Below are 18,213 nucleotides of genomic sequence, written 5' to 3'. Positions count from 1 at the left end.
TGCTACATTAACCTCCACTATCTTTGAAAAGATAGCAGAGACAACAACACGTCTGCCCAAATCTTCTACGTCCCTTTCCGAGGCCACATTGACAACAGCTACAGGTACAGCAGCTTCCAGTCCTCCTTCGGTGTCTCCAATGGCTACGTCTCCTGCTACAATACCATCAACTATCTCCCAAAAGTCAGCAGAGACAACATCACATGTGCCCAAATCCTCTCCCTCCCTCCCAGAGACCACAATGACAACAGCTACAGGCACAGCAACTTCTAATCGTCCCTCGTTGTCTGCAATGGGAACTTCTGTTACACCACCATCCACTATCTCCGAACAGATAGCAGAGACAACATCACATATATCTAAATCTTCTACCTTCCTACCAGAGGCCACATTGACAACAGCTACAGGTACAGCATCTTCCAGTCCTCCTTCGGTGTCTACAATGGCCAAGTCTCCTGCTACCATACCATCAACTGTCTCCCAAACGTCAGCAGAGACAACATCACATCTGCCGAAATCTTCTCCCTTCCTCCCAGAGACCACAATGACAAAAGCTACAAGCACAGCAACTTCTAATCCTCTCTCGTTGTCTGCAATGGGAACTTCTCCTGTTACACCACCATCCACTATCTCCGAACAGATAGCAGAGACAACGTCGCATATATCTAAATCTTCTACCTTCCTACCAGAGGCCACATTGACAACAGCTACAGGTACAGCAGCTTCCAGTCCTCCTTCGGTGTCTACAATGGCCAAGTCTCCTGCTACCATACCATCAACTGTCTCCCAAACGTCAGCAGAGACAACATCACATCTGCCGAAATCTTCTCCCTTTCTCCCAGAGACCACAATGACAACAGCTACAGGCCCAGCAACTTCTAATCCTCCCTCATTGACTGCAAAGGAAACTTTTCCTGCTACATTAACATCCACTATCTCTGAAAAGATAGCAGAGACAACATCACATGTCTCCAAATCTTCTACCTCCCTGCCAGAGGCCACAGTGACAACAGCTTCAGGTACAGCGGCTTCCATTCCTCCTTCGGAGTCTACAATGGCTATGTCTCCTGCTACAATACCATCAACTATCTCCCATAAGTCAGGAGAGACAACATCACATGTTTCCAAATCTTCTTCCACCCTCCCAGAGACTACAATGACAACAGCTACAGGCACAGCAAGTTCTCATCCTCTCTCATTGTCTGCAATGGGAACTTCTCCTGTTACACCACCATCCACTATCTCCGAACAGATAGCAGAGACAACATCACATATATCTAAATCTTCTACCTTCCTACCAGAGGCCACATTGACAACAGCTACAGGTACAGCAGCATCCAGTCCTCCTTCGGTGTCTACAATGTCTACGTCTCCTGCTGCCATACCATCAACTGTCTCCCAAACGTCAGCAGAGACAACATCACATCTGCCCAAATTTTCTCCCTTCCTCCCAGAGACCACAATGACAACAGCTACAGGCCCAGCAACATCTAATCCTCCCTTGTTGTCTGCAAAGGAAACTTTTCCTGCTACACTAACATCCACTATCTCTGAAAAGATAGCAGAGACAACATCACGTCTGCCCAAATCTTCTACGTCCCTTTCCGAGGCCACATTGACAACAGCTACAGGCACAGCAGCTTCCAGTCCTCCTTCGGTGTCTACAATGGCTACGTCTCCTGCTACCATACCATCAACTGTCTCCCAAACGTCAGCAGAGACAACATCACATCTGCCGAAATCTTCTCCCTTCCTCCCAGAGACCACAATGACAACAGCTACAGGCACAGCAACTTCTAATCCTCTCTCGTTGTCTGCAATGGGAACTTCTCCTGTTACGCCACCATCCACTATCTCTGTACAGATAGCAGAGACAACATCACATATATCTAAATCTTCTACCTTCCTACCAGAGGCCACATTAAAAACAGCTACAGGCACAGCAACTTCTAATCCTCTCTCGTTGTCTGCAATGGGAACTTCTCCTGTTACGCCACCATCCACTATCTCCGAACAGATAGCAGAGACAACATCACATATATCTAAATCTTCTACCTTCCTACCAGAGGCCACATTGACAACAGCTACAGGTACAGCAGCTTCCAGTCCTCCTTCGGTGTCTACAATGGCCAAGTCTCCTGCTACCATACCATCAACTGTCTCCCAAACGTCAGCAGAGACAACATCACATCTGCCGAAATCTTCTCCCTTCCTCCCAGAGACCACAATGACAACAGCTACAAGCACAGCTACTTCTAATCCTCTCTCGTTGTCTGCAATGGGAACTTCTCCTGTTACACCACCATCCACTATCTCCGAACAGATAGCAGAGACAACATCGCATATATCTAAATCTTCTACCTTCCTACCAGAGGCCACATTGACAACAGCTACAGGTACAGCAGCTTCCAGTCCTCCTTCGGTGTCTACAATGTCTACGTCTCCTGCTGCCATACCATCAACTGTCTCCCAAACGTCAGCAGAGACAACATCACATCTGCCGAAATCTTCTCCCTTCCTCCCAGAGACCACAATGACAACAGCTACAGGCACCGCAACTTCTAATCCTCTCTCGTTGCCTGCAATGGGAACTCCTCCTGTTACACCACCATCCACTATCTCCAAACAGATAGCAGAGACAACATCACATATATCTAAATCTTCTACCTTCCTACCAGAGGGCACATTGACAACAGCTACAGGTACAGCAGCTTCCAGTCCTCCTTCGGTGTCTACAATGGCTACGTCTCCTGCTACCATACCATCAACTGTCTCCCAAACGTCAGCAGAGACAACATCACATCTGCCGAAATCTTCTCCCTTCCTCCCAGAGACCACAATGACAACAGCTACAGGCACAGCAATTTCTAATCCTCCCTCGTTGTCTGCAATGGGAACTTCTGTTACACCACCATCCACTATCTCCGAACAGATAGCAGAGACAACATCACATATATCTAAATCTTCTACCTTCCTACCAGAGGCCACATTGACAACAGCTACAGGTACAGCAGCTTCCAGTCCTCCTTGGGTGTTTACAATGGCGAAATCTCCTGCTACCATACCATCAACTGTCTCCCAAACGTCAGCAGAGACAACATCACATCTGCCGAAATCTTCTCCCTTCCTCCCAGAGACCACAATGACAACAGCTACAGGTACAGCAACTTCTAATCGTCCCTCGTTGTCTGCAATGGGAACTACTGTTACGCCACCATCCACTATCTCCGAACAGATAGCAGAGACAACATCACATATATCTAAATCTTCTACCTTCCTACCAGAGGCCACATTGACAACAGCTACAGGTACAGCAGCTTCCAGTCCTCCTTCGGTGTCTACAATGGCTACGTCTCCTACTACCATACCATCAACTGTCTCCCAAACGTCAGCAGAGACAACATCACATCTGCCGAAATCTTCTCCCTTCCTCCCAGAGACCACAATGACAACAGCTACAGGCACAGCAACTTCTAATCCTCTCTCGTTGCCTGCAATGGGAACTCCTCCTGTTACACCACCATCCACTATCTCCGAACAGATAGCAGAGACAACATCACATATATCTAAATCTTCTACCTTCCTACCAGAGGGCACATTGACAACAGCTACAGGTACAGCAGCTTCCAGTCCTCCTTCGGTGTCTACAATGGCTACGTCTCCTGCTACCATACCATCAACTGTCTCCCAAACGTCAGCAGAGACAACATCACATCTGCCGAAATCTTCTCCCTTCCTCCCAGAGACCACAATGACAACAGCTACAGGCACAGCAACTTCTAATCCTCCCTCGTTGTCTGCAATGGGAACTTCTGTTACACCACCATCCACTATCTCCGAACAGATAGCAGAGACAACATCACATATATCTAAATCTTCTACCTTCCTACCAGAGGCCACATTGACAACAGCTACAGGTACAGCAGCTTCCAGTCCTCCTTGGGTGTCTACAATGGCGAAATCTCCTGCTACCATACCATCAACTGTCTCCCAAACGTCAGCAGGGACAACATCACATCTGCCGAAATCTTCTCCCTTCCTCCCAGAGACCACAATGACAACAGCTACAGGCACAGCAACTTCTAATCGTCCCTCGTTGTCTGCAATGGGAACTTCTGTTACTCCACCATCCACTATCTCCGAACAGATAGCAGAGACAACATCACATATATCTAAATCTTCTACCTTCCTACCAGAGGCCACATTGACAACAGCTACAGGTACAGCAGCTTCCAGTCCTCCTTCGGTGTCTACAATGGCCAAGTCTCCTGCTACCATACCATCAACTGTCTCCCAAACGTCAGCAGAGACAACAACACGTCTGCCCAAATCTTCTACATCCCTTTCCGAGGCCACATTGACAACAGCTACAGGTACAGCAGCTTCCAGTCCTCCTTCGGTGTCTCCAATGGCTACGTCTCCTGCTAGAATACCATCAACTATCTCCCAAAAGTCAGCAGAGACAACATCACATGTGCCAAAATCCTCTCCCTCCCTCCCAGAGACCACAATGACAACAGCTACAGGCACAGCAACTTCTAATCCTCCCTCGTTGTCTGCAATGGGAACTTCTGTTACACCACCATCCACTATCTCCGAACAGATAGCAGAGACAACATCACATATATCTAAATCTTCTACCTTCCTACCAGAGGCCACATTGACAACAGCTACAGGTACAGCAGCTTCCAGTCCTCCTTCGGTGTCTACAATGGCTACGTCTCCTACTACCATACCAACAACTGTCTCCCAAACGTCAGCAGAGACAACATCACATCTGCCGAAATCTTCTCCCTTCCTCCCAGAGACCACAATGACAACAGCTACAGGCACAGCAACTTCTAATCCTCTCTCGTTGCCTGCAATGGGAACTCCTCCTGTTACACCACCATCCACTATCTCCGAACAGATAGCAGAGACAACATCACATATATCTAAATCTTCTACCTTCCTACCAGAGGGCACATTGACAACAGCTACAGGTACAGCAGCTTCCAGTCCTCCTTCGGTGTCTACAATGGCTACGTCTCCTGCTACCATACCATCAACTGTCTCCCAAACGTCAGCAGAGACAACATCACATCTGCCGAAATCTTCTCCCTTCCTCCCAGAGACCACAATGACAACAGATACAGGCACAGCAACTTCTAATCCTCTGTCGTTGTCTGCAATGGGAACTTCTCCTGTTACGCCACCATCCACTATCTCCGAACAGATAGCAGAGACAACATCACATGTCTCCAACTCTTTTACCTCCCTTTCCGAGGCCACATTGACAACAGCTACAGGTACAGCAGCTTCCAGTCCTCATTCGGTTTCTCCAATGGCTACGTCTCCTGCTACAATACCATCAACTATCTCCCAAAAGTCAGCAGAGACAACATCACATCTGCCGAAATCTTCTCCCTTCCTCCCAGAGACCACAATGACAACAGCTACAGGCACAGCAACTTCTAATCCTCTCTCGTTGCCTGCAATGGGAACTCCTCCTGTTACACCACCATCCACTATCTCCGAACAGATAGCAGAGACAACATCACATATATCTAAATCTTCTACCTTCCTACCAGAGGGCACATTGACAACAGCTACAGGTACAGCAGCTTCCAGTCCTCCTTCGGTGTCTACAATGGCTACGTCTCCTGCTACCATACCATCAACTGTCTCCCAAACGTCAGCAGAGACAACATCACATCTGCCAAAATCCTCTCCCTCCCTCCCAGAGACCACAATGACAACAGCTACAGGCACAGCAACTTCTAATCCTCCCTCGTTGTCTGCAATGGGAACTTCTCCTGTTACACCACCATCCACTATCTCCGAACAGATAGCAGAGACAACATCACATATATCTAAATCTTCTACCTTCCTACCAGAGGCCACATTGACAACAGCTACAGGTACAGCAGCTTCCAGTCCTCCTTTGGTGTCTACAATGGCCAAGTCTCCTGCTACCATACCATCAACTGTCTCCCAAAAGTCAGCAGAGACAACATCACATCTGCCCAAATCTTCTCCCTTCCTCCCAGAGACCACAATGACAACAGCTACAAGCCCAGCAACTTCTAATCCTCCCTCGTTGTCTGCAAAGGAAACTTTTCCTGCTACACTAACATCCACTATCTCTGAAAAGATAGCAGAGACAACATCACATATCTCCAAATCTTCTACCTTCCTGCCAGAGGCCACAATGACAACAGCTTCAGGTACAGCGGCTTCCAGTCCTCCTTCGGTGTCTACAATGGCTATGTCTCCTGCTGCCATACCATCAACTGTCTCCCAAACGTCAGCAGAGACAACATCACATCTGCCCAAATCTTCTCCCTTCCTCCCAGAGACCACAATGACAACAGCTACAAGCACAGCAACTTCTAATCCTCTCTCGTTGTCTGCAATGGGAACTTCTCCTGTTACACCACCATCCACTATCTCCGAACAGATAACAGAGACAACATCACATATATCTATATCTTCTACCTTCCTACCAGAGGCCACATTGACAACAGCTACAGGCCCAGCAACATCTAATCCTCTCTTGTTATCTGCAAAGGAAACTTTTCCTGCTACATTAACCTCCACTATCTCTGAAAAGATAGCAGAGACAACAACACGTCTGCCCAAATCTTCTACGTCCCTTTCCGAGGCCACATTGACAACAGCTACAGGTACAGCAGCTTCCAGTCCTCATTCGGTGTCTCCAATGGCTACGTCTCCTGCTACAATACCATCAACTATCTCCCAAAAGTCAGCAGAGACAACATCACATGTGCCAAAATCCTCTCCCTCCCTCCCAGAGACAACAATGACAACAGCTACAGGCACAGCAACTTCTAATCCTCCCTCGTTGTCTGCAATGCGAACTTCTGTTACACCACCATCCACTATCTCCGAACAGATAGCAGAGACAACATCACATATATCTAAATCTTCTACCTTCCTACCAGAGGCCACATTGACAACAGCTACAGGCCCAGCAACATCTAATCCTCTCTTGTTGTCTGCAAAGGAAACTTTTCCTTCTACATTAACCTCCACTATCTCTGAAAAGATAGCAGAGACAACAACACGTCTGCCCAAATCTTCTACATCCCTTTCCGAGGCCACATTGACAACAGCTACAGGTACAGCAGCTTCCAGTCCTCCTTCGGTGTCTCCAATGGCTACGTCTCCTGCTAGAATACCATCAACTATCTCCCAAAAGTCAGCAGAGACAACATCACATGTGCCAAAATCCTCTCCCTCCCTCCCAGAGACCACAATGACAACAGCTACAGGCACAGCAACTTCTAATCCTCCCTCGTTGTCTGCAATGGGAACTTCTGTTACACCACCATCCACTATCTCCGAACAGATAGCAGAGACAACATCACATATATCTAAATCTTCTACCTTCCTACCAGAGGCCACATTGACAACAGCTACAGGTACAGCAGCTTCCAGTCCTCCTTCGGTGTCTACAATGGCGAAGTCTCCTGCTACCATACCATCAACTGTCTCCCAAACGTCAGCAGAGACAACATCACATCTGCCGAAATCTTCTCCCTTCCTCCCAGAGACCACAATGACAACAGCTACAAGCACAGCAACTTCTAATCCTCTCTCGTTGTCTGCAATGGGAACTTCTCCTGTTACACCACCATCCACTATCTCCGAACAGATAGCAGAGACAACATCACATATATCTAAATCTTCTACCTTCCTACCAGAGGCCACATTGACAACAGCTACAGGTACAGCAGCTTCCAGTCCTCCTTCGGTGTCTACAATGGCCAAGTCTCCTGCTACCATACCATCAACTGTCTCCCAAGCGTCAGCAGAGACAACATCACATCTGCCGAAATCTTCTCCCTTCCTCCCAGAGACCACAATGACAACAGCTACAGGCCCAGCAACTTCTAATCCTCCCTCATTGTCTGCAAAGGAAACTTTTCCTGCTACACTAACATCCACTATCTCTGAAAAGATAGCAGAGACAACATCACATGTCTCCAAATCTTCTACCTCCCTGCCAGAGGCCACAGTGACAACAGCTTCAGGTACAGCGGCTTCCATTCCTCCTTCGGTGTCTACAATGGCTATGACTCCTGCTACAACATCACATCTGCCGAAATCTTCTCCCTTCCTCCCAGAGACCACAATGACAACAGCTACAGGCACAGCAACTTCTAATCCTCTCTCGTTGTCTGCAATGGGAACTTCTCCTGTTACGCCACCATCCACTATCTCTGTACAGATAGCAGAGACAACATCACATATATCTAAATCTTCTACCTTCCTACCAGAGGCCACATTGACAACAGCTACAGGCACAGCAACTTCTAATCCTCTCTCGTTGTCTGCAATGGGAACTTCTCCTGTAACGCCACCATCCACTATCTCCGAACAGAGAGCAGAGACAACATCACATATATCTAAATCTTCTACCTTCCTCCCAGAGACTACAATGACAACAGCTACAAGCACAGCAACTTCTAATCCTCTCTCGTTGTCTGCAATGGGAACTTCTCCTGTTACACCACCATCCACTATCTCCGAACAGATAACAGAGACAACTTCACATATATCTAAATCTTTTACCTTCCTACCAGATTCCACATTGACAACAGCTACAGGTACAGCAGCTTCCAGTCCTCCTTCGGTGTCTACAATGGCTACGTCTCCTGCTACCATACCATCAACTGTCTCCCAAACGTCAGCAGAGACAACATCACATCTGCCCAAATCTTCTCCCTTCCTCCCAGAGACCACAATGACAACAGCTACAGGCCCAGCAACATCTAATCCTCCCTTGTTGTCTGCAAAGGAAACTTTTCCTGCTACACTAACATCCACTATCTCTGAAAAGATAGCAGAGACAACATCACGTCTGCCCAAATCTTCTACGTCCCTTTCCGAGGCCACATTGACAACAGCTACAGGTACAGCAGCTTCCAGTCCTCCTTTGGTGTCTACAATGGCTACGTCTCCTGCTACCATATCATCAACTATCTCCCAAAAGTCAGCAGAGACAACATCACATGTGCCCAAATCCTCTTCCTCCCTCCCAGAGACCACAATGACAACAGCTACAGGCACAGCAACTTTTAATCCTCCCTCGTTGTCTGCAATGGGAACTTCTCCTGTTACACCACCATCCACTATCTCCGAACAGATAGCAGAGACAACATCACATATATCTAAATCTTCTACCTTCCTACCAGAGGCCACATTGACAACAGCTACAGGTACAGCAGCTTCCAGTCCTCCTTTGGTGTCTACAATGGCCAAGTCTCCTGCTACCATACCATCAACTGTCTCCCAAAAGTCAGCAGAGACAACAGCACATCTGCCCAAATCTTCTCCCTTCCTCCCAGAGACCACAATGACAACAGCTACAGGCCCAGCAACTTCTAATCCTCCCTCGTTGTCTGCAAAGGAAACTTTTCCTGCTACACTAACATCCACTATCTCTGAAATGATAGCAGAGACAACATCACATGTCTCCAAATCTTCTACCTTCCTGCCAGAGGCCACAGTGACAACAGCTTCAGGTACAGCGGCTTCCAGTCCTCCTTGGGTGTCTACAATGGCTATGTCTCCTGCTACAATACCATCAACTATCTCCCAAACGTCAGCAGAGACAACATCACATCTGCCGAAATCTTCTCCCTTTCTCCCAGAGACCACAATGACAACAGCTACAGGCACAGCAACTTCTATTCCTCTCTCGTTGTCTGCAATGGGAACTTCTCCTGTTACACCACTGTCCACTATCTCCGAACAGAGAGCAGAGACAACATCACATATATCTAAATCTTCTACCTTCCTACCAGAGGCCACATTGACAACTGCTACAGGTACAGCAGCTTCCAGTCCTCCTTCGGTGTCTACAATGGCTACGTCTCCTGCTACCATACCATCAACTGTCTCCCAAACGTCAGCAGAGACAACATCACATCTGCCGAAATCTTCTTCCTTCCTCCCAGAGACCACAATGACAACAGCTACAGGCACAGCAACTTCTAATCCTCTCTCGTTGTCTGCAATGGGAACTTCTCCTGTTACGCCACCATCCACTATCTCCGAACAGATAGCAGAGACAACATCACATATATCTAAATCTTCTTCCTTCCTACCAGAGGCCACATTGACAACATCTACAGGCAAAGCAACTTCTAATCCTCTCTCGTTGTCTGCAGTGGGAACTTCTCCTGTTACGCCACCATCCACTATCTCCGAACAGATAGCAGAGACAACATCACATATATTTAAATCTTCTACCTTCCTACCAGAGGCCACATTGACAACAGCTACAGGTACAGCAGCTTCCAGTCCTCCTTCGGTGTCTACAATGGCTACGTCTCCTGCTACCATACCATCAACTGTCTCCCAAACGTCAGCAGAGACAACATCACATCTGCCGAAATCTTCTCCCTTCCTCCCAGAGACCACAATGACAACAGCTACAGGCACAGCAACTTCTAATCCTCTCTCGTTGTCTGCAATGGGAACTTCTCCTGTTACGCCACCATCCACTCTCTCTGTACAGATAGCAGAGACAGCATCACATATATCTAAATCTTCTACCTTCCTACCAGAGGCCACATTGACAACAGCTACAGGTACAGCAGCTTCCAGTCCTCCTTCGGTGTCTACAATGGCTACGTCTCCTACTACCATACCATCAACTGTCTCCCAAACGTCAGCAGAGGCAACATCACATCTGCTGAAATCTTCTCCCTTCCTCCCAGAGACCACAATGACAACAGCTACAGGCACAGCAACTTCTAATCCTCTCTCGTTGTCTGCAATGGGAACTTCTCCTGTTACACCACCATCCACTATCTCCGAACAGATAGCAGAGACAACATCACATATATCTAAATCTTCTACCTTCCTACCAGAGGCCACATTGACAATAGCTACAGGTACAGCAGCTTCCACTCCTCCTTCGGAGTCTACAATGGCTACGTCTCCTGCTACCATACCATCAACTGTCTCCCAAACGTCAGCAGAGACAACATCACATCTGCAGAAATCTTCTCCCTTCCTCCCAGAGACCACAATGACAACATCTACAGGCACAGCAACTTCTAATCCTCTCTCGTTGTCTGCAATGGGAACTTCTCCTGTTACACCACCATCCACTATCTCCGAACAGATAGCAGAGACAACATCACATATATCTAAATCTTCTACCTTCCTACCAGAGGCCACATTGACAACAGCTACAGGTACAGCAGCTTCCACTCCTCCTTCGGAGTCTACAATGGCTACGTCTCCTGCTACCATACCATCAACTGTCTCCCAAACGTCAGCAGAGACAACATCACATCTGCAGAAATCTTCTCCCTTCCTCCCAGAGACCACAATGACAACAGCTACAGGCACAGCAACTTCTAATCCTCTGTCGTTGTCTGCAATGGGAACTTCTCCTGTTACGCCACCATCCACTATCTCCGAACAGATAGCAGAGACAACATCACATGTCTCCAACTCTTCTACCTCCCTTTCCGAGGCCACATTGACAACAGCTACAGGTACAGCAGCTTCCAGTCCTCCTTTGGTGTCTACAATGGCCAAGTCTCCTGCTACCATACCATCAACTGTCTCCCAAAAGTCAGCAGAGACAACATCACATCTGCCCAAATCTTCTCCCTTCCTCCCAGAGACCACAATGACAACAGCTACAGGCCCAGCAACTTCTAATCCTCCCTCGTTGTCTGCAAAGGAAACTTTTCCTGCTACACTAACATCCACTATCTCTGAAATGATAGCAGAGACAACATCACATGTCTCCAAATCTTCTACCTTCCTGCCAGAGGCCACAGTGACAACAGCTTCAGGTACAGCGGCTTCCAGTCCTCCTTGGGTGTCTACAATGGCTATGTCTCCTGCTACAATACCATCAACTATCTCCCAAACGTCAGCAGAGACAACATCACATCTGCCGAAATCTTCTCCCTTCCTCCCGGAGACCACAATGACAACAGCTACAGGCCCAGCAACATCTAATCCTCCCTCGTTGTCTGCAATGGGAACTTCTCCTGTTACGCCACCATCCACTATCTCCGAACAGATAGCAGAGACAACATCACATGTCTCCAACTCTTCTACCTCCCTTTCCGAGGCCACATTGACAACAGCTACAGGTACAGCAGCTTCCAGTCCTCCTTTGGTGTCTACAATGGCCAAGTCTCCTGCTACCATACCATCAACTGTCTCCCAAAAGTCAGCAGAGACAACATCACATCTGCCCAAATCTTCTCCCTTCCTCCCAGAGACCACAATGACAACAGCTACAGGCCCAGCAACTTCTAATCCTCCCTCGTTGTCTGCAAAGGAAACTTTTCCTGCTACACTAACATCCACTATCTCTGAAATGATAGCAGAGACAACATCACATGTCTCCAAATCTTCTACCTTCCTGCCAGAGGCCACAGTGACAACAGCTTCAGGTACAGCGGCTTCCAGTCCTCCTTGGGTGTCTACAATGGCTATGTATCCTGCTACAATACCATCAACTATCTCCCAAACGTCAGCAGAGACAACATCACATCTGCCGAAATCTTCTCCCTTTCTCCCAGAGACCACAATGACAACAGCTACAGGCACAGCAACTTCTATTCCTCTCTCGTTGTCTGCAATGGGAACTTCTCCTGTTACACCACTGTCCACTATCTCCGAACAGAGAGCAGAGACAACATCACATATATCTAAATCTTCTACCTTCCTACCAGAGGCCACATTGACAACTGCTACAGGTACAGCAGCTTCCAGTCCTCCTTCGGTGTCTACAATGGCTACGTCTCCTGCTACCATACCATCAACTGTCTCCCAAACGTCAGCAGAGACAACATCACATCTGCCGAAATCTTCTTCCTTCCTCCCAGAGACCACAATGACAACAGCTACAGGCACAGCAACTTCTAATCCTCTCTCGTTGTCTGCAATGGGAACTTCTCCTGTTACGCCACCATCCACTATCTCCGAACAGATAGCAGAGACAACATCACATATATCTAAATCTTCTTCCTTCCTACCAGAGGCCACATTGACAACAGCTACAGGCACAGCAACTTCTAATCCTCTCTCGTTGTCTGCAGTGGGAACTTCTCCTGTTACGCCACCATCCACTATCTCCGAACAGATAGCAGAGACAACATCACATATATCTAAATCTTCTACCTTCCTACCAGAGGCCACATTGACAACAGCTACAGGTACAGCAGCTTCCAGTCCTCCTTCGGTGTCTACAATGGCTACGTCTCCTGCTACCATACCATCAACTGTCTCCCAAACGTCAGCAGAGACAACATCACATCTGCCGAAATCTTCTCCCTTCCTCCCAGAGACCACAATGACAACAGCTACAGGCACAGCAACTTCTAATCCTCTCTCGTTGTCTGCAATGGGAACTTCTCCTGTTACGCCACCATTCACTCTCTCTGTACAGATAGCAGAGACAACATCACATATATCTAAATCTTCTACCTTCCTACCAGAGGCCACATTGACAACAGCTACAGGTACAGCAGCTTCCAGTCCTCCTTCGGTGTCTACAATGGCTACGTCTCCTACTACCATACCATCAACTGTCTCCCAAACGTCAGCAGAGGCAACATCACATCTGCTGAAATCTTCTCCCTTCCTCCCAGAGACCACAATGACAACAGCTACAGGCACAGCAACTTCTAATCCTCTCTCGTTGTCTGCAATGGGAACTTCTCCTGTTACACCACCATCCACTATCTCCGAACAGATAGCAGAGACAACATCACATATATCTAAATCTTCTACCTTCCTACCAGAGGCCACATTGACAACAGCTACAGGTACAGCAGCTTCCACTCCTCCTTCGGAGTCTACAATGGCTACGTCTCCTGCTACCATACCATCAACTGTCTCCCAAACGTCAGCAGAGACAACATCACATCTGCAGAAATCTTCTCCCTTCCTCCCAGAGACCACAATGACAACAGCTACAGGCACAGCAACTTCTAATCCTCTCTCGTTGTCTGCAATGGGAACTTCTCCTGTTACACCACCATCCACTATCTCCGAACAGATAGCAGAGACAACATCACATATATCTAAATCTTCTACCTTCCTACCAGAGGCCACATTGACAACAGCTACAGGTACAGCAGCTTCCACTCCTCCTTCGGAGTCTACAATGGCTACGTCTCCTGCTACCATACCATCAACTGTCTCCCAAACGTCAGCAGAGACGACATCACATCTGCAGAAATCTTCTCCCTTCCTCCCAGAGACCACAATGACAACAGCTACAGGCACAGCAACTTCTAATCCTCTGTCGTTGTCTGCAATGGGAACTTCTCCTGTTACGCCACCATCCACTATCTCTGAAAAGATAGCAGAGACAACATCACGTCTGCCCAAATCTTCTACTTCCCTTTCCGAGGCCACATTGACAACAGCTACAGGTACAGCAGCTTCCAGGCCTCCTTCGGTGTCTACAATGGCTACGTCTCCTGCTACCATACCATCAACTGTCTCCCAAACGTCAGCAGAGACAACATCACATCTGCCGAAATCTTCTCCCTTCCTCCCAGAGACCACAATGACAACAGCTACAGGCACAGCAACTTCTAATCCTCTCTCGTTGTCTGCAATGGGAACTTCTGTTACACCACCATCCACTATCTCCGAACAGATAGCAGAGACAACATCACATATATCTAAATCTTCTTCCTTCCTACCAGAGGCCACATTGACAACAGCTACAGGCACAGCAACTTCTAATCCTCTCTCGTTGTCTGCAGTGGGAACTTCTCCTGTTACGCCACCATCCACTATCTCCGAACAGATAGCAGAGACAACATCACATATATCTAAATCTTCTACCTTCCTACCAGAGGCCACATTGACAACAGCTACAGGTACAGCAGCTTCCAGTCCTCCTTCGGTGTCTACAATGGCTACGTCTCCTGCTTCCATACCATCAACTGTCTCCCAAACGTCAGCAGAGACAACATCACATCTGCCGAAATCTTCTCCCTTCCTCCCAGAGACCACAATGACAACAGCTACAGGCACAGCAACTTCTAATCCTCTCTCGTTGTCTGCAATGGGAACTTCTCCTGTTACGCCACCATCCACTCTCTCTGTACAGATAGCAGAGACATCATCACATATATCTAAATCTTCTACCTTCCTACCAGAGGCCACATTGACAACAGCTACAGGTACAGCAGCTTCCAGTCCTCCTTCGGTGTTTACAATGGCTACGTCTCCTACTACCATACCATCAACTGTCTCCCAAACGTCAGCAGATGCAACATCACATCTGCTGAAATCTTCTCCCTTCCTCCCAGAGACCACAATGACAACAGCTACAGGCACAGCAACTTCTAATCCTCTCTCGTTGTCTGCAATGGGAACTTCTCCTGTTACACCACCATCCACTATCTCCGAACAGATAGCAGAGACAACATCACATATATCTAAATCTTCTACCTTCCTACCAGAGGCCACATTGACAACAGCTACAGGTACAGCAGCTTCCACTCCTCCTTCGGAGTCTACAATGGCTACGTCTCCTGCTACCATACCATCAACTGTCTCCCAAACGTCAGCAGAGACAACATCACATCTGCAGAAATCTTCTCCCTTCCTCCCAGAGACCACAATGACAACAGCTACAGGCACAGCAACTTCTAATCCTCTGTCGTTGTCTGCAATGGGAACTTCTCCTGTTACGCCACCATCCACTATCTCCGAACAGATAGCAGAGACAACATCACATGTCTCCAACTCTTCTACCTCCCTTTCCGAGGCCACATTGACAACAGTTACAGGTACAGCAACTTCCAGTCCTCCTTTGGTGTCTACAATGGCTACGTCTCCTGCTACCATACCATCAACTATCTCCCAAAAGTCAGCAGAGACAACATCACATGTGCCCAAATCCTCTTCCTCCCTCCCAGAGACCACAATGACAACAGCTACAGGCACAGCAACTTTTAATCCTCCCTCGTTGTCTGCAATGGGAACTTCTCCTGTTACACCACCATCCACTATCTCCGAACAGATAGCAGAGACAACATCACATATATCTAAATCTTCTACCTTCCTACCGGAGGCCACATTGACATCTGCTACAGGTACAGCAGCTTCCAGTCCTCCTTTGGTGTCTACAATGGCTACGTCTCCTGCTACCATACCATCAACTTTCTCCCAAACGTCAGCAGAGACAACATCACATCTGCCGAAATCTTCTCCCTTCCTCCCAGAGACCACAATGACAACAGCTACAGGCACAGCAACTTCTAATCCTCTCTCGTTGTCTGCAATGGGAACTTCTCCTGTTACGCCACGATCCACTATCTCTGTACAGATAGCAGAGACAACATCACATATATCTAAATCTTCTACCTTCCTACCAGAGGCCACATTGACAACAGCTACAGGTACAGCAGCTTCCAGTCCTCCTTCGGTGTCTACAATGGCTACGTCTCCTACTACCATACCATCAACTGTCTCCCAAACGTCAGCAGAGACAACATCACATCTGCTGAAATCTTCTCCCTTCCTCCCAGAGACCACAATGACAACAGCTACAGGCACAGCAACTTCTAATCCTCTCTCGTTGTCTGCAATGGGAACTTCTCCTGTTACACCACCATCCACTATCTCCGAACAGATAGCAGAGACAACATCACATATATCTAAATCTTCTACCTTCCTACCAGAGGCCACATTGACAACAGCTACAGGTACAGCAGCTTCCACTCCTCCTTCGGAGTCTACAATGGCTACGTCTCCTGCTACCATACCATCAACTGTCTCCCAAACGTCAGCAGAGACAACATCACATCTGCAGAAATCTTCTCCCTTCCTCCCAGAGACCACAATGACAACAGCTACAGGCACAGCAACTTCTAATCCTCTGTCGTTGTCTGCAATGGGAACTTCTCCTGTTACGCCACCATCCACTATCTCCGAACAGATAGCAGAGACAACATCACATGTCTCCAACTCTTCTACCTCCCTTTCCGAGGCCACATTGACAACAGTTACAGGTACAGCAACTTCCAGTCCTCCTTTGGTGTCTACAATGGCTACGTCTCCTGCTACCATACCATCAACTATCTCCCAAAAGTCAGCAGAGACAACATCACATGTGCCCAAATCCTCTTCCTCCCTCCCAGAGACCACAATGACAACAGCTACAGGCACAGCAACTTTTAATCCTCCCTCGTTGTCTGCAATGGGAACTTCTCCAGTTACACCACCATCCACTATCTCCGAACAGATAGCAGAGACAACATCACATATATCTAAATCTTCTACCTTCCTACCGGAGGCCACATTGACAACTGCTACAGGTACAGCAGCTTCCAGTCCTCCTTTGGTGTCTACAATGGCCAAGTCTCCTGCTACCATACCATCAACTGTCTCCCAAAAGTCAGCAGAGACAACATCACATCTGCCCAAATCTTCTCCCTTCCTCCCAGAGACCACAATGACAACAGATACAGGCCCAGCAACTTCTAATCCTCCCTCGTTGTCTGCAAAGGAAACTTTTCCTGCTACACTAACATCCACTATCTCTGAAAAGATAGCAGAGACAACATCACATGTCTCCAAATCTTCTACCTTCCTGCCAGAGGCCACAGTGACAACAGCTTCAGGTACAGCGGCTTCCAGTCCTCCTTCGGTGTCTACAATGGCTATGTCTCCTGCTACAATACCATCAACTATCTCCCAAACGTCAGCAGAGACAACATCACATCTGCCGAAATCTTCTCCCTTCCTCCCGGAGACCACAATGACAACAGCTACAGGCCCAGCAACTTCTAATCCTCTCTCGTTGTCTGCAATGGGAACTTCTCCTGTTACACCACCATCCACTATCTCCGAACAGATAGCAGAGACAACATCACGTCTGCCCAAATCTTCTACTTCCCTTTCCGAGGCCACATTGACAACAGCTACAGGTACAGCAGCTTCCAGGCCTCCTTCGGTGTCTACAATGGCTACGTCTCCTACTACCATACCATCAACTGTCTCCCAAACGTCAGCAGAGACAACATCACATCTGCCCAAATCTTCTCCCTTCCTCCCAGAGACCACAATGACAACAGCTACAGGCACAGCAACTTCTAATCCTGTCTCGTTGTCTGCAATGGGAACTTCTCCTGTTACACCACCATCCACTATCTCCGAACAGATAGCAGAGACAACATCACATGTCTCCAACTCTTCTAC

This window comes from Eublepharis macularius, chromosome 5, assembly GCF_028583425.1.
Source record: "Eublepharis macularius isolate TG4126 chromosome 5, MPM_Emac_v1.0, whole genome shotgun sequence".
NCBI classification, from domain to species: Eukaryota; Metazoa; Chordata; class Lepidosauria; order Squamata; family Eublepharidae; genus Eublepharis; species Eublepharis macularius.
This window is presented reverse-complemented; position numbering follows the sequence as displayed.